Here is a 27675-nt window from a genome sequence, read left to right on the forward strand (position 1 = left end):
AGAGAAAGTTTTCTGAACAAACTGCCCAGCTCTGGCTCAGAGCTCTTACAGGGACTGTAGAGGAATTGATGAGGAGAAACCTCACATCCCAAATGGCAGCAAATAAGAGACTTGGCAGCCTGTGTAGGCAGTGGAAGACAATTAGGACAGGAAATTAAACACACACACGATCTCTTTATATTTACGTTTCATGCATTTATCTGGGAGTCCATCAAAAGCAGATATGTTAAATGGATGTAGAACTAGACAGGCAAGATTCTAAAGCGTAAATTTTTCTCATTGCTAAAAGGAGAACTGTAACTGAGATGGTCTTGAGGGCCTTTGCTTTTTCCAGGAGTTGATAATTTTCTGATCACCAACTCCAGGCTCTAGGACCTTATGCTGGTCTGAGCTTCCCAGGGCCCACCTTGGGGTACCCAGCAGGACTTATTACAGTGGAGGCTGGCATCTACCAACATGTGACCTTCTCTCCCAGTTTCTGTGCTCCACGTCTTTAAGGCCTGATGGTTCTTCTTGGTTTATCTGGTCAACGAATACAAGGAAGGCACTGCTTGTATTGTGGGTGCGCTGTGGGGCACAGGCAGGAAATGCGCAAGATAACCCCTGAGCACTTCCAGCCTGTGTCCTGCCCAGCGCACCTGCAAGGGGAGGGAAGAAAATCATAGAGCTGTTATTTATATTTATTTTTATTTCATTATTTTCTTATTTATATTTTATAACGTTTATAATATATTAGGTATAGTAATATGAACGTGATTCAAACATATATACGTACAATAATACACCCATCTAATTTATACACAGTTAACCCTAAACTTGCCCTAATTGTGTAAATCTCCTTTCTAGGTATTCTATCAATTTGTCATCTTTTTTTTTTTTTTGAGACAGAGTCTCACTCTGTTGTCCAAGCTGGAGTGCAATGGTGCCCTCTTTGCTCACTGCAACCCCTGCTTCCTGAGTTCAAGCGATTCTCCTGCCTCAGCCTCCCAAGTAGCTGGGATTACAGGTGCATGCCACCATGTGCAGCTAATTTTTGTATTTTTAGTAGAGACGGGATTTCACCATGTTGGCCAGCCTGGTCTTGAACTCCTGACCTCAGGTGATCCGCCCACCTCGGCCTCCCAAAGTGCTGGGATTACAGGTGTGAGCCGCCACGACTGGCCAATTTGTCTTCTTGAAGACAGCTCTGTCAGAGCCTCCGAACCTGTGCCAATCTGGGTTTCTGGCTCTCTGGGTTTGCCATATACCTGTCGCCTTATGCTGTCTCTTGGCCAACATTTGCAAATGATCGTTGCTGCTTTCTCTCTTTAGTTGCATGGATCTCGTATCTTCCTTTCTCTGGGTATATTTCTGGCATATCTAGCTTCCTGAGAAAAGAGTAAAACGAAGGTCTGGTGTTATGATATATATCGGATTTTGTCCCCAGTTCCTGGCTCATAAGTCCCATAGCCCTTGTTAGTCATTTGTTATAATTCTGGTTTGTGTTAGGGCTCAGGAAACAGAATCTCTCCAACCTTCTCCTGCTCTCCTTTCATCTGCCCCAAGGCAGGACTCTAATCTTCCCCACCTTTCTGATGTGGGTCTTAAGATTCTCCTCAGAAAGGGTCCCACCCAATACCCTGGGGAAGGCCTACTGACATGAAGTTTGACAAAAAATCCAAGAAGACAGGGTTCAGTGAGCTTCTGGGTGGCTGAACACAGGGAATTTTCTGGAGGGTGGCACCCAGGGAGGGCATGGAAGCTCTGCACCCCTTCTGTCCTACCTCACCCTATGCATCTCTTCATCTGTATGCTTTGTAATACCTTTTATAATAAACCAGTAAATGTAAGTAAGTGTTTCTTTCAGTCCTGTGATTTGCTCCCGCAAATTAATCCAACCCAAAGAGGAGGTGGTGGGAACCCCAACTTGAAGCCCATTGATCAGAAATTCCAGAGGCCAGGCATGGTGGCTCACATTTGTAATCTCAGCACTTTGGGAGGCCGAGGTGGGTGGATCACTTGAGGTCAGGAGTTTGAGACCAGCCTGGCCAATGTGGTGAAACCCGGTCTCTACTAAAAATACAAAAATTAGCTGGGTGTGGTAGTGGGCACCTGTAGTCCCAGCTACTTGGGAGGCTGAAGCAGGAGAATCACTCAAACCTGGGAGATGGAGGTTGCAGTGAGCTGAGATCATGCCACTGCACTACAGCCTGGGTGACAGAGGGAGACTCCATCTCAAAAAATAAAAAAATAAAATAAAAAGAAGTTGCAGAGACCTGGATTTGCAACTGCAGGAGGGGCAGTCTTGTGGACTGAGCCCCCAACCTGTGGGATCTGACATTATCTCTGGGTAGACAGTGTGAGAACTGAATTGGAGGACACCCAGCTGGTGTCGACATATTTGTTACAGAAGTCTTCTGTGTTGATGATTGTTGTGGTGGTGTGAGTAGAGGGGAAATGTGGTATGAGTTTTCCTCTACACAGAAGGAATCCTTAAAGACTTTGTACATTTGAAAAAAAAAGCTTTGGTGTTTTTTCACATTTAATTAATAATTTGGCTGGATATGGAAATCACTTTCCCTTAGAAATTTGAAGGCATTGCTCCCTTCTCCTCTAGCTTCTAGTTGTTGTTGAGGAAATTGAGGCCATTCTGATTCTTGATCCTTTGGATAAAACCTCTTTTATTTCTCTTTTCATGTTGGAAATTTGTCAGATGTTTTCCACACCTTCCCTCTAAAGAGTAACCACCATGATGACTTCTTGCACCTCCGGCCCTTGGTGAATGTTTTATGGTGGAATCACAGGGTATGTGCCCTTTTGTGCCTGGCTTCCTTCACTTATCATCCTGTTTGTGAGATGCATCGCAGTGTACAGCAGTGACTACTCAGTCTAATTGTGGTATGAAAAGCTATTGTAGGCTGGGCACGGTGGCTCATGCCTGTAATCCCAGTACTTTGGGAGGCTGAGGTGGGTGGACCACAAGGTCAAGAGTTTGAGACCAGCCTGGTCAACATGGTGAAACCCCATCTTTACCAAATACAAAAATTAGCCGGGCATGGTGGCAGGTGCCTGTAATCCCAGCTACTCAGGATGGTGAGGCAGGAAAATCCCTTGAGCCTGGGAGGCGGAGTTTGCAGTGAGCTGAGATGAAGCCATTGTACTCCAGCCTGGGCAACAGACAGAGCAAGACTACATCTCAAAAAAAAAAAAAATGCAATTGTAGAATAAAGTACAATGTATATATTCCAAATGTCCATTGTGTGTATCATGTTATATTTGTTTTATGGATTCAGTATATTGTCTTGTCTCTCTGAGAATATTAATATTAATTAAGCCCAGCATGGTAGCTCATGCCTATAATCCCAACACTTTGGGAGGCCGAGGCAGCTGGATAGTTTGGAGCCAGGAGTTCGAGACCAGCCTGGGCAACAAAGTAAGGCTCCATCTCTACAGAAATGAAAATAAATTAGCCAGGCGTAGTGGTACATAAATGTAGTCCCAGCTACTCAGAGGGCCTGAGGTGGGAGGATCGCTTGAGCCAAGGGGCTCGAGCCTGCAGTGAGCTATGATAACGCCACTGCTTTCCAGCCTGGGTGACAGAGTGAGACCCTGTCTTGAACAACAACAAAAAAATTAGATGATTTTTTTCTTATCTCCTGTGTAGTCTTTATTTCTTAAGTTACTTCTAAAAACTGGTTTAAGTCTTTCTTGTGCTTTCCTCAAATGTCTGGTAATCCTAGGCTTTCTGCTTTTATTTGTGCTTGAGGCTCTAAAAAGTTGGTTGCTAGAGCTCTGTGCTCATGAGCGGGTCTCTAACTGTGGCGTTTGTTTGTAGGGTGATCTGACTACATTATTTTCTTGGAAGACATCCTTAGTGTTGGTATCTTTAATTTTTTCTCCCTCTCTTGAGCTAATTGTATTACTCAGGCAATAAACATTTAACTTAAGGTATAATCTTGACTCCCAACAGTTTGAGAGCCAACTGGGAGAGGAAGACTGGAGAAACTCAACTTTGGTACTGCCTTTGCAAAATTATGACTGAGACAGTGAAAGAGATTTAACTTCATGACTCCATCTTGCTTCTAATGTCCAAGCTGTCCTTGTTCGTTCCTGGGTGTAGGCTGACCTAACTTTGGGTGAAACTTAGTTTATAGTTTATAGTTTAGACTGGGCGTGGTGGCTCATGCCTGTAATCCCAGCTACTCGGGAGACTGAGGCAGGAGAATCGCTTGAACCGGGGAGGTGGAAGTTGCAGTGAGCCGAGGTCACGCCATTGCACTCCAGTCTGGGAAACAAGAGTGAAACTGCATCTCAAAAAAAAAAAAAAAAGTAGGCTAACAGATGAGCTGTTTTATGTTTTAAAAAGATTTAAAAAGATAAGAATGTTTTGTCGTTGTGGTGAAATGTATTCTGTCTCTCTCTCTCTCTCTTTTGCCCGCATGATCATTAATTTCTTTCTGCACAGTTCACCTTGAATGCAAATTTGAACACATCTCTCTGATCCTGCCATATGTTATCTTGGTTGTTGCTGTGATTTCATTAGCTATTGTAGAGTTTAGAACCAGCTGATGCTCTAAAAGTGATTTCTGATGCTGGAACTTGTAAGATACAACTACCTTTAACTTTATATAAAAATGAGAATCTATGTAGAGAAGGCAGGCATGCAGGTGTTAACTCTTTCCTATCCTATAATACTGGGAATGGCAAATAGAATGAGTTGATTTTTTTCCCTCAATCCCAGTGGCCAAAACTGAGCACGACAGAACAACTAAAGAATGAGCCAGGAGTACAGTAGAATTGCATAATCAAGGCAAGCAATTAATATTAATAGTGTGATCTTTACAGTTTTGACAATGTGAAATAAACTTAGTAATTTTTTTTTGTTTGTTTTGGTTTTTGAGACGTAGTCTCGTTCTCTGGACAGGCTGGAGTGCAGTGGCACAATCCCAGTTCACTGCAACCTCCACCTCCTGAGTTCAAGTGATTCTCCTGCCTCAGCCTCCTGAGTAGCTGGGATTACAGGCACATGCCACCAGGCCAAGCTAATATTTGTATTTTCAGCAGAGATCGGGTTTCGCCATCTTGGCTAGGCTTGTCTTGAACTCCTGGCCTCAAGTGCTTCACCCACCTCGGCCTCCCAAAGTGCTGGGATTACGGGCATGAGCCACTGTGTCTGGCCGGCAAGCCAACTTTAGAGACAGGGAAAGTATACTGATAATATAGGACAGGATTTCTTGCTTCAGGGCCAGTTATTGTATTTCGGATTCTTGACGCATTTCTGCACCATGCATAAATAATCCAGCTATCGGTCATAAATTGACTCTATTAAGAATAGTACAATAAATCAATGAAATAAAAACAAGGAAATCCACAATCATACACTTTTCATGAGACTATTCTAAGGAAATGAGAGGGTTGTGATCCGACCAGGTGAAGTTAGAGCTATCATGAGATGCCTCGAATGCAGTGTGAGATGCACTAACAAATGCAGCAATTCAGAATTATTGCAGCGACTGGGAACCAGCCACTTTTGCCAGAAATGTTGTTGCATCAGGTGGGGAATACTTTGCTCTTTTTTTTTTTTTTGAGACAGAGTCTTGCTCTGTTGCCCAGGCTGGAGTGCAGTAGTGTGATCTGTGCTCACTGCAACCTCTGCTTCCTGGGTTCAAACAATTCTCCTGTCTCAGCCTCCCGAGTAGGTGGGATTACAGATGTTCACCACCACTCCCGGCTAATTTTTGTATTTTTAATAGAGATGGGGTTTCACCATGTTGGCCAGGCTGGTCTTGAACTCCTGACCTCAGGTGATCCACCTGCCTCGGCCTCCCAAAGTGCTGGGATTACAGGTGTGAGCCACTGCACCTGGTCATCACTTTGCTGTTTTCTACAGATCAAGTGACCTTTCACAATGTGAAAGGTCCTGATGCTTTTTAGGGTCAACTGGGCACCCCTGGCTGAGGCACATTCCAGCAGACTAAAGTCAAGTTGTCTTTCACCTCAGCACACAACCAAGAGAACAAGTCCTGGCAACATGAATATGACACGGCTCTCCTTGTGTTTGGGGAAGAAAAAAAAAAAAAAAGAATTGAATCTGGGCCTGTTAATAATGCAGTCCACTGGTTTGTGCCCAAGACGTTGAATCTGAGAGTAGTGGCCATTTCCGAAAGATGATCTGAGCCTAAAGGAATTACATAGCCTTTCCCCCTGCTTGTCTTTGAAGACCCAGTTACCTTGAAGTCACCTCTTTATACCAGCAGCAACACCCCAGTCTCCATTCACAAATTATCTCCGATGCAGCCTCCCTGGGAAGACTTAAAAGCCTATTTAACAAGAGGAGCCTGCTGCCAAGAAGTTGGCTTGGGAGAATGGCAGTAATTAAATGATGTTAATATTTAGGCTCTTGCCGGTATAACAAAGCCTCCTTTCTTTGTCTCAGGTGGGGACATGTTACCACATTGCCTCTGTCTGGGAAAGGAGGCGAGCAAGGGAGGAAAGGGACTATTGTGGGGGTGTGAGAAAGGGGAAGAGGGGAGCAGCGAGGCAGGGAGGGGAGGCTGACTTCTGAGATCTGAAAGAAGAGATTGATGCTGGGAGAGAGAGAAGCTTAATGTTGATATTCATCAGAGATGAGCCCCTTGGCATTGCAGCCTGAGACTTATCAGAAAAGGTGAGAAGGAACAAAGCTACGTTCTTTGTTAAATAGTTTATTGTCTGTGAGAGGAGGGGCAGGGAGCAGTGCAGGGTTTCGGGGAGAGGCCAAGGGAAAGAAGAATAAAGAGAACTGTCCTAGGAATTTCGCACTTTGTACTTGGCTAGAGCCAGGGGGCTGCTAAATTCTCTGCAGTAGCCTCAGTTCCAGCCTTGCAGTGGTGGGAAGAAAGGACTGGGAAGATGGAAATTGGAGTTCCAATAACTAGCATTTCCTCTTTCTAGTTGTGTGATCCCTTGTGAGTTGTGAAACAATCAATCACATCTCTAGGAATGGGGAGTTGCCCCTCGCTGGCCAGACTCCCCCGCTGCCATGTGCACTAACAGAGGGTGACCCTGCCATCCTGTTGGTCTGGGTGCATGAACACGTCTGTGCTGTTTTGTCTGCTCCAGCGTGTGCTTGTCTCATGATTTGAGTTGATCCAGAGGTCGGTGTGATGGAGGTATCCTGCAGATCTAATAAATAAGTAAATTCGTGCCACTTCCTTCAGCTAAAGCAATTTCATCTGTTCAGCCCACAAAGAGGATAAATGGAATGCACAGCTCAGGGCTCAGGGCCAGGGTTCCAAACATGTGGGAAAGAGCCTGTATTCCTCGTTCACTGCTGCCTGAGTTGGATAGACTGCATCTAGGAAGCCTGAATCCAGATCAATCTCTCTCTCTCTCTCGTTCTCTCTCTCTGTTAGAATTTAACTCTGGATGAGACGATCTGAACCTTAGAGGATTATTGTGCAGTCAAAGACCAGGTTGCTGTTTGCAGCTTCTTTCAAGATTCTCTGTGTTGGAGTTAAGAATGAGTAGGGTCGTGGGGCAAGAAAAGAGTAGAGAAATTTAGCTACAGCATCTTATTTTACTGAAGAAAAATACATTTGACCTGGCCTTGGTTTCGGATACAGGATTGCTTACTTTTTGTTTAAGCATGGGAAAAAGAAGTTGCAAAATTCCACCACTGGAGGACTAGGGTAGGGATGAGGAGGTATAAAGAAAAGAGGAAGCAGTGGGTCCTTCCTTATGCTTCAATTATTGTATTTTTTTCTGATTATAAATGTAGAGAATATTATAGAGAAATTATAAAATATAGAAGAGTCCAAGGAAGGAATTTAAGACGCTCATAATAGCAACATTAAAGGATAAACACTGATATATTTTGGATATTTGTCCCTGCCCAAATCTTGTGTTGAATTGAAATCCCCAGTTCTGGAAGGAGGGCCTAGTGGGAGGTGTTTGGGTTGTGAAGGCGAATTTCTCATGGTTTGGTGCTGTGTTTGAGAGAGTGAGTGAATTCTCATGAGATCTGGTTGTTGTCTTTGAGATAGTGAGTGAGTTATTGTGAGATCTGGTTGTTTAAGAGTGTGAGGCACCTCCTCTTGCTCTCTCTGTTGCTCTTGCTCTAACCATGTGATGTACCCGTTCCCACTTCACATTCTACCATGAGTAAAACCTCCCTGAGGCCTCCCCAGAAGCCGACCAGATGCTGGCACCATACTCGTACAGCCTACAGAACTGTGAGCCAATTGAACCTCTTTTCCTTATAAATTACCTGGTATTCATTGGTATTTCTTTATAGCAATGCAATAATGGCCTAATAAAAAGAGTATTAACCTTTTGGAGAATCTCATCATTTTATTACAGTTTTATATGCTGCTTTTTTTTTTCCTTCTAGTAAGTATTTTGTGGGAATCTTCCAAGGACATTGCAAAATCTGCAAAATCATGTTTTTTTAAAAAGCAGTTGATTAGTACTTCACTGACGGATAAAATGTAAGTCATTTAAGCATTTCTGCATGCTGGGCACTAAGGCTGCTTTCTTTCCCGTTACACAAGAAAAGCTCCAATGTACACCTTTGTACACACATTGTGTTTGTGCAAATACATAATTATTTTTTGAAACTGTGTTCTTAGAAGAATTATTAAACTAATTCTTGATTCTCTTCCAAATCCTAGCAGGCAGAAGTGTTTTGGAGAACAGCCCTAGCATTACCCAGAGGGGCTCTAACAGCTCAGCTTTGGAACAGAGGGCATCTCATGTGCTTCTCAGGCTCACTTGAGTGCAGGTGTGTGTGTGTGTGCTGTGTGTTTGTGTGTGCTGTGTGTTTTGTGTGTGTGCTGTGTGTTTGTGGTATGTATGTATGATGTTGTGTGTGATGTGTGGTGTATGTGTGTGCATGGTGCATGGTGTGTTTGTGTGGTGTGTGTGGTTTGTGTGTGTGTGTGGTGTGTGTATTTGGTGTGTCTGTGTGGTGTGCAAGGTGTGTTTTTGTGGTGTGTGTATAGTGTGTGTAGTATGTAGTGTATGTGGTATGTGTGTTTATGTGTGTGTGTGATGTGTGTATATCATATGTGTGGTATGTGGTGTGTGTACTGTGTGTGGTGTGTGGTGTGTGTGGTATGTGTGCATTTGTGTTGCTATGTGGTGTGTGTGGTATATGTGTATTTCTGTGTGGTTTGTGTGGTGTGTGTGGTTTGTGTGTGGTGCGTGTGATATGTGTGTTTGATGTGTGTGTATGTGGTGCATATGTGTGTTTTTTGTGTGTGTGCTAGTGTGTGTTTGGGTACGAAAGAAAAAGGTGCTGTAGCCTTGCATCAGGTGGTCCCTTGAATTTCTGTGACCTCTGACTTGCCTGGATTCCGGAACAAATCTCCCACACCTGTGCTCCTCCTCCGAGTGAGTGGATGATCCCCTGAGGTGTGACCCCCACCCCCGAGATGTGACCCTCTCTGAAATGTGGACCCCTGTGGTGTGATCCCTTGAGGTGTGAACTCCTGCGGTGTGATCCTCTGAGGTGTGATCCCCTGAGGTGTGAACCCTTGCAGTGTGATCCTCTGAGGTGTGATCCCCTGAGGTGCAAACCCTTGAGGGTGATCTCCTGAGGTGCGAACCTCTGTGGTGTGATCCCTTGAGGTGTGAACTTCTGAGGTGTGATCCCCTGAGATATGAACCCCTGTGGTGTGATCCTCTGAGGTTTGAACCCCTGTGGTGTGATTCCCTGAGGTATGATCCCCTGAGGTGTGAACCCCTGTGGTGTGATTCCCCTGAGGTGTGAATCCCTGAGTTGTGAATCCTTGCGGTGTTATCACCTGAGGTATGAACCCTGAAGTGTGATCTCCTGGGGTACTAACCCCTGTGGTGTGATTCCCCTGGGGTGTGAACCCCTGAGGTGTGATCCCCTGAGGTGTGAACCCCTGTGGTGTGAACCCCTGAGGTGTGACCCAAGGGGTGGATTTGGGGTATGGCCTGGGATTGCTGGGGGATATGGAAGAGGGGAAGGTCCAGGGTTTCTTAATTTTCTCAGGCACATGGGAGGCATCTTCTCAGTTCCCTGGGGACTATTAGAGACCACCATTCCCCCATTCTTCCCTGGCTCCGTTGGCACATTTGAATCAGACCTTTGAGATCTCACTATGGCCTTTGTGGGAAAGGCTATATGAACATAAATGGGTGTCCAGCCTGGGGGCCAGGTGAGGGAAGGCAGAGGCAGAGGGTAGCAGTGCCCCACCAATGTCCAGGGGAGAGCAACACCCTCATGTGGGCCACCCACTGAGAAGACTTGACCACAGTGTGGTAAGTGAGGCCACTGTGTCGTGCTGCATCTGGCTTCACTCCATGCTCATGACGCATCCTTCTGATAAATGTCAGGAGGCAGTGGCTCTGGGCCCTTTGTAGGGAATGGGGCATTTCTGTTGCTGGAAAGAAACATCCCTTGGTAGAAATGAATACATTGGCACTTGGCTTTGCATACTGGAGTGTGAGTGAGTCAGCCTCCCAGCGTCTGTGTCCACCGAGGGCACTGCAGGGCTAAGGGCAGGTTTGATTTTGGTAGAGGCACTGGGGCCCCTGTGGGAGCCCGGAGGAGCTTCTCCCACCCTCTCATGGGGACTTTGTAAACCTCTTGGTGTTACAGCTTGTGCTTCTCTCATGCTGGCTGCCAGCCCAGAGAGATGTGTTTTTCAGGCCACACAGGCATTGGCTCGCCTCTTTTTGGTGATTTGGAACTGACATCACAGTCCTCTGACTCTAGCTCTAACACTGGCTGGTCCACATATACGCATCATCTATATGCACATGAAAGCTGTCATTATTCCTTCTGCTATGGAACCTGAATTACTGACAGCTGTAGTGTTGCTTCTGTCCTCAGATAGGTACAAACAGTTCCTGACTTAAAATACTTTTGACTTAAAATTTTTTGATTTACGATGGTGTGAAAATGACATGCATTTAGTTCACCCCCCAACTTATGATTGGGTTATATCTGGATCAACCTATCAAAAGTTGAAAATACTGTGAGTCAAACACACATTTTCTGTTTCTTTCTTTCTTTTTTTTTTTCTGTTGCCCAGGCTGGAGTGCAGTGGCACAATCATAGCTCAATGTAACCTCAACTCCTGGGCCCAAGCAATCCTCTCACCTTAGCCTCTCATGTAGCTGGGACTACAGATGTGTAATTTTTAAAAATAATTTTTAATTTTGTAGAGGTGGTAGCGGGTCTTACAATGTTGCCCAGGCTGGTCTTGAACTCTGGGCCTCAAGCTATCCTCTTGCCTCGACCTTCCAAAGTGCTGGGATTGCAGGTGTCAGATGCTCAGCCCATGCTTTCAATTTTTAATATTTTCCATTTACAGTGGGTTTATCCAGACATAACCCCAGAGTAAGTCCAGGAGCATCTGTATATGTAAATATAGAACTGTTGAATTCTATCCCCTTTAAAATTTATATATCAAAGTCTTGGCCAGTTATGGTGGTTCACGCCTGTAATCCCAACACTTTGGGAGGCCGAGGCACGTGGATCACTCGAGGTCAGGAATTTGAGACCAGCCTTGCCAACATGGCAAAACCCTGTCTCTACTAAAAATACAAAAATTAGCTGGGCGTGGTGGTGTGCACCTGTAGCTCCAGCTACTTGGGAGGCTGAGGCACAAGAATTGCTTGAGTCCTGAAGGCGGAGGTTGCAGTGATCTGAGATTGTGCCACTGTACTCCAGCCGGGTGAAAAAGAGAGACTCAGTCTCAAAAAATAAATAAAAAAAAAGTTCTAACCCCCAATATGTCAGAACGTGACCTTATTTGGAAACAGGGTCACCACAGATATAATTAGTTAAGATGAGTTCACACTGAAGTAGGGTGGACCCCTAATTCATTATGACTGGTGTCCTTATAAAAGGAATGGCAAGTGAGGGGGCATAGTACCCAGGGACAACTCCATGTGAAGACTGGAGTTAGGGTGCCTCAAGTCAAGGAACGACCAGAAGTGAGGAGAGAGGCGGGGAATAGATCTTTCCCTAGTGCCTTCGCAGGGAGCACGGTTCTGCCAATACCTTGATCTCAGATGTCTAGCCTCCAGGACTCTGACTCAGATGTCTAGCCTCCAGGACTCTGAGAGAATAAATTCCCGTTGTTTGCAATATCTTGTGATGGCAGCCCTAGGACCCTGATACACCAATAGCTCAGAAACTTGGTGGATCTTTGAATACCGCTGTTTTATACAGAAAGGCAGGCCAGAGTCATACCCATTTTATAGATGGGGAAACTGCATCCCAGATAAATGAAATGATTTATTTGAAATTACTTTCTTACAAAATGCTTTAAAAGAAAAAAAACAGAGAAATGTTAACTAGGGCAACATACAAATTGTCTGCCAACTGTTAAGCTCATAGCCAGTGCTCCTGAGCACTTTAAGATTAGGCCTTTGGGATCCCTGTTTTTAGAGATGGAGTGGCCACAGATGAGTAGCCCATCATGGGGTGTTCAACAGTGCACCAAGCCAGGACTCACTAGAACGCTGAAGAATCCATGAATAATCCATTTATTTAAAACCTGCCAAAAGGGAAGGGTGTGTACACCTAAAGTATTTATTTTTATGCCATGAAATGCCAAAGAATGCTTTGATTTTTTTTTTCTTACGTAGTTTTCACCCCGAAGAAGGAACTCTCTGGGCTCCTAAATTCACATGTGAATACCTGGATCAGAATCACATTTTCAGAGCCCAGTCAAGAGGTGTTAAACTTTCAAGACTCTAAAAAAACAAGCTGCAAAGAACAGAGGACAGAGCAGGGCTTTGGAGTCAAGAGATGCCTTTGGGGTTCCAGCTCTGCTCTCCCTAAGGGCATGGCCCTGGGCAAGGTGCATTAATGTGTCTAGGTCTTATCTCAAAAATGGGATGACCAATCACACCTAGTTCCAGAGGGTTCCAATGGAATAATCTCTATGGAAGTGCTGTATAAAGGGCAAAGTCACTAAGCAGCACAGGTGTTTGGGTTTTAGGATGAAAAGAGGATAGCTCAGAATTTCGAGGCAGTGTGGCACCAGGGAGCACCCAGTGTCAACCCTTGAGTTCAAAAGGAAGAGGGGCTGGACGGTAGCTTGGTCAGAAGCTCTGAGATGGATTTCTGACTTGGCGAAGAGGATAATGAAAATGGAAAGCCTTTATGGGGGGGCCAACACTGAATTTTTTTCTTTTTTGCAAAATATGTCATGTATGTTTATTTTAATGGCGATAGGTAGGGTCTATGACCAATCCATTCTCCCTCCAAAGAGTTAGGTGCCTCTTCTTTAGAAAAGGTGCGGGGGGGGTGGGGGCTGACATAGAATGGTAAGGGGGCAACGAGCTGGAGTACCTTGAAAGACGTGCACATGACACACTTTGAGATCTGCATTCATCAAATCTAATCAATAATCCCCTCTTCCCACTTTCTTTTTTTTTGAGATGGAGTCTCACTCTGTCACCTAGTCTGGAGTGCAGTGGCGCCATCTTGACTCACAGCAACCTCTGCCTCCCAGGCTCAAGCGATTCTCTTGCCTCAGCCTCCCCAGTAGCTGGAATTACAGGTACATGCTACCATGCCCAGCTAATTTTTTTTTTTTTATTTTGAGACCGAGTCTCCCTCTGTTACTCAGGCTGGAGTGCAGTGGTGTGATCTCGGCTCACTGCAACCTCCGCCTCCCAGGTTCAAGTGATTCTCCTGCCTCAGCCTCCCCAGTAGCTGGGATTACAGTGGGATTACAGGCGTGTTACACCAAATTCAGCTAATTTTTTTTTTTTTTTTGTGATAGAGTCTTACTCTGTCGCCCAGGCTGGAGTGCAGTAACTCTCTCTTGGCTCACCACAACCTCTGCCTCCTGGGTTCAAGAGATCCTCCTGCCTCAGGCTCCCAAATAGCTGGGATTACAGGCACCTGCCACCATGCCTGGCTAATTTTTGTATTTTTAGTAGCAACGAGGTTTCACTGTGATGGCCAGGCTGGTCTCAAACTCCTGACCTCAGGTGATCCACCTGCCTTGATCTCCCAAAGTGCTGGGATTACACGCATGAGCCACCGCACCCAGCCCTAATTTTTGTACTTTTAGTAGAGACGGGGTTTTGCCATGTTGGCCAGGATGGTCTTGAACTCCTGACCTCTAGTGATCATCCCGCCTCAGCCTCCCAAAGTGCTGAGATTACAGGCATGAGCCACCGTGCCCAGCCCCCTCTTCTCACTTTCTCCACCTTACTCAGCACCCACAATGCCTCTCCTGCCCGCTTTCTATGACTAATTTTCCCCCTCAAGGCTTCACCTGTGTTGTCTGGGGAGGAGTAGGAGGTGATAGTAGAATAGGAAGTGTCATCTGCCTCATGTGTACTCCCTGGCCCCCTTACTTGGAGTTGGATGTCCTCTGTACACCGATAAGAGACTCTGAAGGAGTGACCAATGTCAGAGTGGTACTGTGAGGCAGTCAGACTGCTGCTCCCATCCTCCCAGGAAGATGTGAGGGAAGGAACCTGAACACAGATGGTTGTGCATTTGTCTGGGAGTTAGGAGGGTGAAGGCTGGAGGCGGAGTGGGCAGGAGGAGGGAGGAGAAGAAGGGAAGTGAGAAGCTGTGATTGACTTTGAAAGAACTGGGTTGTTGGACCTCATACATTCTCAAGGGCTGGGAAAGCAGACGTGAATGTCCTCAAATTTAGCTAATAGAGAACATCGATTTCCTTTATGCAGCTCAGCCAAATGCATTTAACTTCTACTTAAATATTGCCAGCAAGTATTTTTCAGTTCTTACAATAAAATCCTCTTTTTAGGTCACCTTTCAAATTTCCTGGCTTTCCCTTAGAGGGGCTGCATTCAGAGATAATGTCTTCATTCAGCAAGACATCTGACTTAATTACACTGCTAATATGCATTTCTTCCTTCCTCTTAGAGAAATAGAGAGGAAAAGACAAACCCTCATTTTCTAGAACTATTTTCTTGTCCTGTGTTTTAGCACTACTGTATATATATATGATGCCCTCTCTGAAAGCTTGCCTCTAGGTTTATCTGTCCACCAACCATTTAGCCAGGCCCAATGTCAATAGCAGAAAAGCAGTGGATTAATAACAACAGAAACAACAAGAGCAAGAAGAAAGCATATTCTTCTTTGTTAGTTCTCCTGGCTGCACTGCATCGTAATTATGGTTTCATACAGCCTCTGTATTTTAAAAATTCTGACTTTAGGTGACAGTACAGAAAGCCAGTGATGCTTTCACTCTCATATGCCTCAATGGTAAAATGTATATAGAGTTTGTGAACTGAAAATTGTCAGGAACTAAAGAATATTTTATGATCTAAACCAGTCGTCATTGTTACAGTGCATCTAACAAGAGAACATCTTCAACAGCCCTCCTCCTCCGTGGAAGCTGTCTAGGAAACACATCTCAACACTTCAAGAAATTCTCATACCATGGATGTTCCTGGCTTCCTGCTATTTTCTCACTCCTGCTCCCCTCAGCCTTCACCCCCACCCTAATGAATATTCAGCCTGCATCCTTCAACCAGGATTTTGAATAGGATGCTTCCTGTTTTTCCTATTAAAGATTTAACTGTTGTCCTGGGTAAGAGACTGTTTAGTGAGAGCTTGCAGCTGGGAATTCCTGTTTATTTTTTATTATGACCCTCGTTCTGGGGACAACATATATCTCAAAGTTACAAATAAGGCCTTGTATATTCCGATGGCTCTGTTAGTCCTGACTCTATATTGCATTCTTTTTTTTAAAATCTACATGCCTGTCCCATCTCACTGTGAGCAATTCAAAGGCAGGAATTAAGTCTTATTAATTTCTCTCTTCCGTTGCCCAGCATAGTGACCAGAACAGAGCTCAGTAAAATGTGTTGAATAGATAAATGGGCTGTTAAAAGAAAAACTTTAGCTGAATTAAATTTAAAGGAGTTTAATTGAGCAATGAATGATTCATGGATCAGGCAGCCCCCAGAATTACAGCAGATTCAGAGAGGTTGCAGGGATACCTCATGGTCAGAACAAAAAAAGGGAAGTGACGTACAGAAATCAGAGGTGAGGTGCAGAAACAGCTGGATTGGTTACAGCTTGGCATTTGCCTTATTTGAACACAGTCTGAACACTCAGCACTGTATGAATGGTTGAAGTGTGGCTGCTGAGATTGGCCGAGACTCAGCTATTGTTACAGGCTGTAATCCTAAATTAGGGTTTCAATCTTGTCTGCACACTAAGGTAGGTTGCAGTTCGTCCACAAGGACTCAAATACAGAAGTATGGAGTCTTTCTCAGGCCATATTTAGTTTGCTTTAACAAGACATAGCAGTGATAAGTTCCAGAGAGAAGTGGTCAACACGATTCATCACTGTCCTCAGACGAGAAGAGGATAAGGAGGGATGAGAGCCATTTGTGCCTATTTTGTACCTTTTTGGCAAAGTCATGATTACTTAGTCATGTAACATGTAACTTAGCATGACCCATTGGGTCCAGAAACTAGGTTTAATTTTTTTATCCAACAGTGAAGTTTTCCATACTCCACTCAAGCACTTAGTAATTACTGTAGCTTTGCTTCATTGCAGCGGCTTCATAGATGATGGCTGTTGTTCATCGCTTGTGGCGTGCCTGGGAAATCAATAGCTAAACATGTTTTGTGAACCCTTAGTAGTTGTTACCTGGGTAGGTTTGGAATGTTCCAGGAGAATTAATGAACAATCAGGTGATAGTTTTGTCATTTTACAGGGAATAATAAGCAAATGCGTGTTTGGAAGTGTGATTCTATCAAATCCGTTTATAAATAAGTGCATATTTGCCATTTAAAGTAGTAGTTTTTTGATCTATGACTTGAGCTTCATGGGATTAGCTATAATGACATGTCTGGGAGTCTCCTCACAATTAGAATGAAATCCTTGAGTTTTTTTCCTAAAAACCTTATGGATGGTGTTTTGCATTTGTCATCTGCAAGAAAACATGTAAACACCCTGGTATTTCTTTAGTATTCGTTTTTAAGGGCTGCAAATGGATTTTACAAACATGATTTCATGAATCCTTAAATAAAGCCTGGGAAACAGTAGATACACTTAACATTTAGCAAAACTGTTCAATAGCTTCTTGCCACCATAGGGATAAATTCCTCCACAGCTCGCCCTTTCTCAGACACTAACCTCCAGTTACACCAAATGATTGCAGGTTTCACCTCATGTGCACTCTCTTGCCTTCAGCCTTTTGTGTACACTCTTCCTTCTCCCAGACCCTCCCTCCCCAACTCCTAATCCTCCTTCAAGATGAGAAACTTGAATATCACCTCCTCAGCACAGCTTCCTGATTTCTACACCCAGTTAGGTCGCTTGCTAGTTGCTTCCTCACAGAGGGAATTACACAGAGAAATTAAGGTCCACATTGCAAACATTTCCAGAGTAATCACCACTTTTTAAGTTATTTTCAATGTCAATAGAAAATATTTGAGTTCTGGGCTGTCCTCTTTGTGATAATCCATGTCCTTTTATTTATGTATTTGAATTGATGTTCTGTCCAAAGTTGCTGCCAAAATTACATTTTGGAGGAGCCAGGAAGAACTTGTCAAACATCTTGATGTGTGGTTTGTATGGTTTCATTTGGTCTGACGATCTTATCTATGCAGAGAAAAAGCAAGTCACACCTCTATCTTTGCCTTCTTTCTCTGGATAGTTTAATATATTATTAATAGTTTGACCGTAATTCACATTCCATTTTTAGGAGCATCGGAAGATTATATGACATTTCTGATTTTATTAGAACATTCTTTCATTTAATATTGCTTAAAAAAAGCAGCCAGTATGTGGAGGCTGAGAAGCCTTTGGTTATATAAGCTGCTTTATGATGGTTTTATTTTAGTTGTATAACATATTTGTGATTCTTAATGATATTCAGAACAGCAGAAGGGTCAAGAGAGCAGATTTTGAAGGAAGCCATGCCACGTTCGGTACATAAAGTACTATATCTGAGGCTCAGTTGTCTCATTTATACACTGGAAATGACAATAATATCTCTCATAGGATTACTATAGGGGTTAAATGTAATAATGAGTTATTACATTAATAAAATGTAATAAAATGTAATATGTAATAAAGAGTTTGATATACAGCTCAAGGTTAGTACTCAGTCAGTGCTAGCTATTTTATTACTATATATATATATAATAACGATGAAGTGGCGTTGTTGGGGTAATAATCTGGGGTAAATACCCGAGACTCATTGTCTCACGGCCATGGAAAACTAGGACGCAGGCACACAAAGAGTGAGGTTCAGAATGGAAGTTTAATAGGCAAAAGAAAGAGAGGAGATCTCTGCAGCAGAGAGCCATGCTGGAGAAGTGAGTTGCTGGTTCCACAGTGGAATGCAAGGTTTTTTATAGATGAGCTTGAGGAGGTGGTGTCTGATTTACATAGGGCATGAAAGATTGGTCAGACCAGGTGTTTCATTTGCATAAGGCGCAAAAAAGTGGTTAGGACTCGGTGTGCCATTGCAGATGGTTCTCTACCTGGCTGGTGCCATGTTGCCTGTTCCTTTACTGTACATGTGGTGACAAAAAAAAAAAAGAGAAGATGGAGACTCTATGTTGGACATACCTGGCCTCCACGTAGCCCTTTTCTATTGGCACAGCTGCTGGCATTCACCCGTGCAAGTTCCCAGCTTGCTTATTTGTCTACAGCTCAATTTTTCAGGCTGCTGTTTGTTAGAAAGGAAGTGATTTGGGGGCTGCTTTTTGTTAAAAGGGACATTTCACTGGGGACTCTGCTGCACCTACTATCTGTCTAATAATTTCTTTCTACCTCCTGCATTAGCAAGCAGCCCTTTTTCCTTCCTGATGAAGCAATTTCCTTTTTCAAGTTGACCTCCTGTAGGTGCCACAAAAGTTACAGCATCCTAGGGACAGTGAGTTTCATCTCGTTTTCTGTTCCTGTGATGCTAACAAGCTGACCTAAATTCTCTCCGGTCACATGGTCCCATAAGCTCTCTGAGGGTAAGAAGTGTAGCATCCTCATCTTTGGGCTCCCTGTAGCCCATTGTTCAGTGGTACGAGACTGGTCTTTACCATTTGCCTCCGTGATGGTGTCTTCATTCTGTTCTTTCAGCACGGTTTGGATGGCCATCTCTCTCCTGCATGGAGCCACCAGCAGACTCATCCTGATCCTAAGGCCCACTGCGTCTTGCCCATAGGTGCTCAATGAATGTTTGTTATTAGGAACATGCAGATGACAAACATTCCTTTTCAGTGAGAGCAGATGAGAAAATAACTGCCTTATTTTAATCCCAATTTACTTTTCTTCCATTTTATGATCTTGGTAAAAAATGTGAGGAAGGATTTGATCACAGTTTTCTTCACTAATTCTTCACCTACCTACCTAACCAATCAACAAAGCCCTCAGGATTCCGCACAGGCATCCGGCTCCTACTTTAAGGGACAGCTTAAGTCTTTGTGGTCATTATCATTATTAATGAGTTATTGATTAGCAAACACATCAGTCTGGTATTCAAGCAAGGGCTGCTGATGGAATTGTAAAAGGAAATATGTTTTAAAAGTTCTATTATGACTGCTGGAACAGATTACATTGGACATCTTTGGTTCTCATTAATTACAGCCATGGTGGACACAATTCTAGAGAATCTCCTGCCTACAGAAGTAATGGAGGAAAAGCCCTCATGGATACATATAGGTTTTGTTAATTTCCACCCCTTCTTCAAGAACTCATCACCTGTAAGAGCCAATGAAAACAAATCTATCCATTTATCTGTCTATCTTTCTTTCTTTTTTTTTTTTTTTTTTTGCCACTTGCCAGTCAACAATGACTCCTGCTCCTGATTGCGTAATTGTTTTGAAACTTTTCTCAGGCCTAAGATAGAAGCCTCCACTCTCCTTCCCATCTTCTCCGTCTCTCACCATTTATTATATGACATCCCAGAGGGACACTCCTCTTAGAGTAACAGATTCTGATTTTTATTTGTCATTTACTATTTTGTGAAAAGAATTCAGAAGGAAGTCAAACTAGCCACTTTTTCAGTCCATAGGGGTCTGAGTGCTATAATCCTGGTTCTCAATTTCCCGTCTGTCTGTTGAAGAACTTGCAGGTCACTGGGTGAGACTTAAGCATCCCTAGAGCTGTGACATTTTTTCGTCTGCCTGTAGGAAAAACTGGAAGAGGCCCCCAAAGTTTATAATACCTGAAAGACAAAGTTCCTTAAAACTTTCATTCTGCTAGGACAATGAAAAACCCTCCCATGGAAATACTTGACTTGGATATCATTATCTATTTAGATGGTAAAGTTGTGGGTGGTATGATTTATAACATGAGAGCTGCTTCCTGGGCCAAACTTTGAGTTTGTTTATTAATCCTGGAAACCATTATAACCAAGTTGATAGGAAAAAGGAGATCCCTGAACTCCGTGTACTTGGAAGTTCCTGAAAGCAGCTCAGAGTTAGTAACTGGCTGCCCCCAGGTAAAATCCATGCAAATAGCAGTGATGAGAAACCTCTCTGGAATGCCCTCCCCCTCCTTCTTTACTTAGTTATTTATGTTCAGTGACTTCCTTAGAATCACGTCCTTTCAAGAAGGATCATTCTAAGAGTATTTTTATTACAGGAAATTTAGAGGCAGAATGTTAAATTTCACAAATATATAAAGATGCAATCAATTTGTCCCTAGCCTAAGGTATGTTCTATTTGCCATGGAATGGGGCTTAACTAAAAGTTAGTCAATTCTGATAACTTGAGGAGAATTCATAATGTTTAAACAGAGGCTCTGAGCTGACTTGCAACTAAATCACTTCTTAAAAATTATTTCAGGCCAGGCGTGGTGTCTTGTGCCTGTTTGTCCTAGCACTTTGGAAGGCCAAGGTGGGAAAATCACCTGAGGTCAGGAGTCCAGAGACCAGCCTGGCCAACATGGTGAAACCCCATTTCTACTAACAACACAAAAATTAGCTGGGCATGGTGGAGGGCACCTGTAATCCCAGCTACTCAGAAGGCTGAGGCAGGAAAATCGCCTGAACCCGGGAGCTGAAGGTTGTAGTGAGCCAAGATCGTGCCACTGCACTCCAGCCTGGGTGACAGAGTGAGACTCTGTCTCAAAAAAACAGAACAAACCAAAAAAGTTGCTTCATCCACCACAAAATGTCTGATTTCATTTGCTGGATTTTCAAATGACTAGTGAAAATGGCCAACATGAATGGAGTTTTCACAATTAGCCACTGGTAAAGTGAGAATGAGATTTTTCTGCCTTGCCGGCCATGAGGTTGGCATCATGGTTAATGGGGGTAATCTGTGCAAAGAATTTTGAGGAGTGCCTGGCATACAGATGGTTCTCGAAAACGTTAGGTAGTTTTATCATCATCGTTAATAAATAAATAAGTTTGAATCTATGATCAGTGTTAGAGAAATCTGGTGGTCAATATAAACTCACATCTCAGGAGGGTACAAGTGTTCATTTTCCTCTAAAATTTTGATAACTTTGCAGAAACTCCTGTCCTCCACACTTTCTCTCCTAGCCTACTAATTGATGGAAACAATTTGGTTTAAATTTCTAACTGGGATCTGTCAGCAAGATGGAAAGTCAAGATTTCTATCATTATGGAAACAGGTTTCTACAGATCATTTTTATTTTTAAAAAAGTCATGTTTTTAACCATTCAAGAATACACATCAAAATTTAAGGATTACTAGAATAGAATTAAACATTGTAAAAAAACCCCCATATTTTTAGTAAAATGGGCATGTGAAAATATATGTTTGTTTGTCTTCACATACCCATTTCATATATATGTGTATATATGATATTATATATGATACATGATATATATTCATGTATACATATATGTATACTTGAAATATATATTTCATATATGTATACCCATTCATATATATGTGTATATATGATATATATGATACATGATATATATTCATATATATATGTATACATGAAATATATATTTCATATATGTATATATATGTGAAATGGGTATGTGAAAATACACCAACATATATTTTCACATGCCGATTTTAAATATTTGTTTGTGTGGTGTGTATATATATATATATATATATAAAATCAGAAAATGGAAAATGTCTAGAGTGTCTGCGTTACGAGACTTCAGGCCCCTGGGGAAAATTATTTTCTGACCAGTGGTCTCCGGAAGAGGAGCCAGGCCTTGTGTGTGGCCTTGGCCTGGGTCCCAGTCTTGCACTTTCTCCCTCCAGCCTGGTGGGCCGGGGCCAGGGGCCTTTGCTTTAATCCTACAGTTTCTGCTCAATCATTAGCCCTTCCTGTGACCCTCACCTGGATGTGATCGTCCCTCTTTTACGCTCTAGTAACAGTAGTGTTTTGGGTGGGTCAACATCTAAAACACTAGTGTCCTCATTTAATTAAGGTCAGGTCTCCTTATATTGGGTTAGCACAAAAGTAATTGCAGTTTTTGCAATTACTTTTAATGGCAAAGGCCACAATTACTTTTGCACCAAACTAATAACTTCCTTCATGGCAAAAACTTTTTGCTACCTTTATACTAAGTGTCTTGTACCTAGCAGCTGCTTTCAAAATGTATTAAATGAATGAATGAAATAAAAATAAAATTAAATTCAATGGTACATCATTTATCTTGGCATCTGATGTAAATTAGGTATCAATAAAGGGTAGCTATGATTATGAGGATACATAATTTCAGAACTAAGTTGTGAGGCATCTTATTTCCATATCTCAACTAGTATTTGAAATGCAGCTTTAGGTGAAAAAGTTTAGGCATCTAGACCATGTCTTTAAAAAGTTAATCAAACAATGGAAGCCTCAATATATAGTAGAATTTCTCTTGTATGTTGAACTCCCTAGAATATGCTCATAAACATATTTCTTTTTCAAGATAATTTTATTTTTCATGTTATGAAAATGTTAATGTAATTATACTAATCTTAAAATAAACAAAATCATGCTTAGTTTTGTCATCCAGAGATAACCATATGAATATGTAAATTTTGTTTCCTAGGCAGGATTCTTTTTTTTCAACATAGCTGTGATTCATTCAAATGAGTGAATTTAACAAATATTTGCATTATGTTTTTTATGTGTCAGGGCTGTGCTTATAGTGTGTACACTGTGTTTACATAGAGAATATAATTTTGTATTCAATTTTTTAGCAAATATAATAATAGACATTTGCCAATGTTATTCAAAACTCTTTGTAAATATAATCATGCTGTTTAAAAACTAAGCATCCTATGGTTGATCATTTTGGTCCTTTTCAGTATTATAATACTGCAACATTGTTTTAGATGATTAGGATGCTTTGTTTAGGAAAGATTCCCAGATACAGATTTACTGGGAGGAAAGCTATGAGCATTTTAAGACTTTTGATTTACCAACTTGCTTTCCAAAATGGGGTACAAATTAACTGAATGGAAAGATAGAAATACAGAAAACAAAGAAAGGTAAATAATTGTGATATAGTATTTTGCAAATGTTGAAATAAATTCTTTAGCTAGAAAAAAAAGAACTATAGGAAACATGGAGAAATAGAAAATGTTTCTATATACAGAATACAGAAAAATACAGTTTTAAAAAAGTATACCTTAATATTAAGGCTTCTGCGGCAAACCAGAGTGAAGTGATGTTCAACCCCACTTTGTCAAATGCTTGAAATTCATTTGCAGTTGCCAGCTTATTTGGAGGTTTTGACGGTGCCCAGAGACAGAAGGAAGTGTCTGTTTGAGGCGCCTTGCTCCTAATCCAGTGTCTCCTAAAAGCACAGAACCTTGATAATTCAAGCAAGATGTCTTTCTGGTATGCCTAGAGGCACCTGAAACCATGACACAGTTAGGACAAATATAGTAGATTGTACACACACAGGAGTTTCATGTAACAAGTGAAATCAAGGTTTCTTTCAAAGCTTAGGGTTTCTTTCATGTGAAAGATACATTCTTATTTTTAGATAGGAAGAACTCCAGGCTGAAGCAAGCAGTGTGATATAATCTTGTATTGTCTTGAAGGAAATTAGCCAGGGAATTGATTCATGTTTAGCCGTGTCATTCCAGGAATCCTTTAAGCTGACTATAGGGAGCTAATACTTTCTGAAAGTAATTTTACCCAAAAGAAACACAGACTTTTGGCTGGGCGCGGTGGCTCACGCCTGTAATCCCAGCACTTTGGGAGGCTGAGGCAGGCAGATCATGAGGTCAGGAGATCGAGACTATCCTGGCTAACACGGTGAAACCCCGTCTCTACTAAAAATAGAAAAAATTAGCCAGGCGCGGTGGCGGGCACCTGTAGTCCCAGCTACTCCGGAGGCTGAGGCAGGAGAATGGCGTGAACCTGGGAGGCAGAGCTTGCAGTGAGCCAAGATCGTACCACTGCACTCCAGCCTGGGCAACAGAGCGAGACTCCGTCTCAAAAAAAAAAAAAAAAAAGAAAAAAAGAAACACAGACTTTTGAGGTAGAAGAGACAGACATTGCAGGCATGTTTCAGTTCAATTACATTCTTTCTCTCTCTCTTCTGACTGATAAATGACATACAGTACACATTTTAGAAATTTAGGTGGCTTTGGTGATATTTCAAGATTTTCCTTACAACTGACAACTGAGTATAAAGCTCAGAAATTTGGCAGTGAATAAAGAGGTAGAATATTTACCAGTCCCACTCTTGGAACCCTTCCCAAGGCATGCTCCTAAAGGCTGAGTGTTTAGCTAACTCTTAAAATGCAAAGATTTATCAGGCCTTCATTGGCTAATTGCAAGTGTTATGCACATGAGGTCATGATTTCAATTCCCACATAACACAGTTAACTGTACTTTATTTCATAACCAGCCTACCTTGTCCTACACTGAATTGGTGTTTGTAAGGAGACAGCATGAGGTAGGCCCTGGGAAGGAAGAAACACGGGGATAGAAGCTCCTTTGATTGATCCCCTAGTATATGCCATTAATTTTATAAGAAAGACCAGGTAAAAGAGGAATGATCAATCATTCACTGTAAATTCATCACCAATGTGGAAGAAGAGTTTATGTGTATGAAGGACAGTTCATTTCAAATTATAAGATATACCAATAAAATAATACTATCGTTAACCTCTGCATTTCTTTCTTTTTTTGAGACGGGATCTCGCTGTCACCCAGGCTGGTGTACAGTGGTGAGATCTTGGCTCACTGCAATCTCAGCCTCCCGGGCTCAAGCGATTCTCGTGCCTCAGCCTTCCATGTAGCTGGGACTATAAGTGTGCACCACCATACCTGGCTAATTTTTGTATTTTTCGTGGAGACAGGGTTTCACCATGTTGGCTAGGCTGGTCTTTAACTCCTGACCTCAAGTGATCTCCCTGCTTCTGCCTCCCAAAGTGCTGGGATTACAGGTATGAGCCACCTCGCCCAGTCCAACCTCTGCATTTCTTATCTAGTGCATTCACTCATTTATTCAATAAATATTTATGAAGGGCCTATCACGTGCCGAAGTTTATGCAGGAAAAGTCGATTCCTTTTATCTAGACAGTGTTATGTGACACAACCTTTAGCAAACAACAAAACCAATTCTCTTAGTCCATATGGGCTTCTATAGCAAAATATCATAAACTGGGTGGTATATAATCAACAGAAATACATTCTCACAGTCCAAGAGACTGGGAAGTCCAAGATTAAGGCACCGGAAGATTTGATATGTGGTGAATGTCATCTTTTTACTGTGTCCTCACCTTGCAAAAGGGCTAAACAAGCTTCCCTGGAGCTTTTGTATAAGGTCACTAGTCCCATTCACGCCTAAAGGACCCACACCTTAATACCATGACCTTGAAGATGAGGTTTTAACATGAATTTTGGAGGAGACAGTCAGACCATAGAACCAACCAAAATCTTGATAGATCATTGGCACTGGGAATGACTTGGGTCTCTTGCTTGGAGAGTAAGTACATTGATATATTAGCAATCTCGAACTCCTGACTTTTTTTTTTTTTGAGGCAGAATCTCACTCTCACCCAGGCTCGAGTGCTTTGGCTCACTGCAACCTCTGCCTCCCAGGTTCAAGTGATTCTCCTGTCTCAGCCTCCCGAGTAGCTGGGGACTACAGATGCGCATCACCATGCCCGGCTAATTTTTGTAGTTTTCGGCGGAGACAGGGTTTTACCGTGTTGCCCAGTTGGTCTCAAACTTCTGACCTCAAGTGATTTGCCTGCCTTGGCCTCCCAGAGTTCTGGCATTACAGGTGTGAGCCACCACTCCAGGACTATATTATCAATCTCTATCCGGTAATTGCTTCCCTGGGAAGAGAGAAAGCCAACTATAATCAGATCGAACGAAAAGGGAAGAAGATTGGATATGAAAACCTACAGAGCCCAACATTCCAGGACATCGGAGAAGCCACTGAAGACAATTTAGAAGGAATGATAGAAAGGCAACCACTTTTTCTCTTCAAATCACACCAAGGTTTTGGCATACTAGAAATGAAAAGCAGAGTTCCTCCTTTGTAAGTGCAGCTTGACCAGATCAGAGATTTGACTTTCCCGGGGGACTTTGTTTCTAGAGATCAGTGTCTCTCTTCTGCTGTATTAGAGATATTTTTCTCCTCCTATTGAGTTCCGGTTGAAATGTGAACATCTGACACATTAGTTCCCTGTAGCATGGTCAAGACAAGGTTGTTAGATTTCCATAAGGCATTCTTAAATTCAGCAGCTTTTTTCAACCTATCCCCCAGTCAACAGTAATAACATGATGGGTGATATTCACTAGGGCCACAGAGGTAAAAAGCAACTATAAGTACACAGATTAAAATAAATGGTAAAACCTATGTTACATGTTAAAGTCTATCATAGACACAAAGAAAAGTAATTTTTGGAAATAAATTAATTTGTTCTGTTCAGGCAAATTTCAGGATTTCAGGGACAAAGATGGCATTCTAAACACACACTCTTGGCTCTTTTTCTCTCTCAGTTTCTCAAAAAAATGACAAAATAATGTAATTTAAAAAATTCTATAGATTACTGAAGATTAGAGAAGGGACTGACTCTGTTTGGAGGCAAGTCTCTTTGGGTTTCTTATATTTCTGTATATCTCACAAGCAGAGGCAATGGCCACATTTGTTCTGGACTATCTTTTCAAGGATGTTTGTATAGCAAACAGTCTTGGAAGACAGAGATAGTGCCTCCCTACATAACAAATGGCAGGCATTATAAAAGATTCAGATACCCTAAGCTCAGGGTTCCTCTCTTGTAACTCAACCCACTGCATGTGAAGGAGACACCTGGTTGTCTTCTTCTCACTCTGTGAGATCTGAGACTCAGAGAATCAGTACAAGATAAAGCAAATGCTCTAGCTACTGCTATTGCTGTAATAAAGTTCTTTGCCTCTGACCCAAGAGTCTCATGTCTTCTGTCAACATCCATGAAACTGGTAGCTTAACCTGTTAATTTGCAAGTAGAGTAAAATCTCAGACCCTTTATAACTCTTGATAATTTTGCTGACATGGATGGGATGCCAACAGAGACCTGACTTTCTGGAAAAGGAAGAATCCTGTGAGCCAATGAATGGGATTTGAGAGAAGTCCGTGGAAAACAGTAGTGAAGATATTGACCACTATTTTTTTATTAATGCCTAATTCTAGCCTGTTTTTAGTTTCTTTAGTTATGTTGGTTCCAGATTTTTTAGTGGAATCATAGTTAGTTACTTTCAATATTTTTAAATAATAAAGGCATTAAGTCTATGAGTAAACCATCCCCCAAATCCAGAGAGCAGCATCTCCCCCACTGGGAATG

This window comes from Gorilla gorilla, chromosome 7 (genome assembly GCF_029281585.2).
Source record: "Gorilla gorilla gorilla isolate KB3781 chromosome 7, NHGRI_mGorGor1-v2.1_pri, whole genome shotgun sequence".
NCBI classification, from domain to species: domain Eukaryota; kingdom Metazoa; phylum Chordata; class Mammalia; order Primates; family Hominidae; genus Gorilla; species Gorilla gorilla.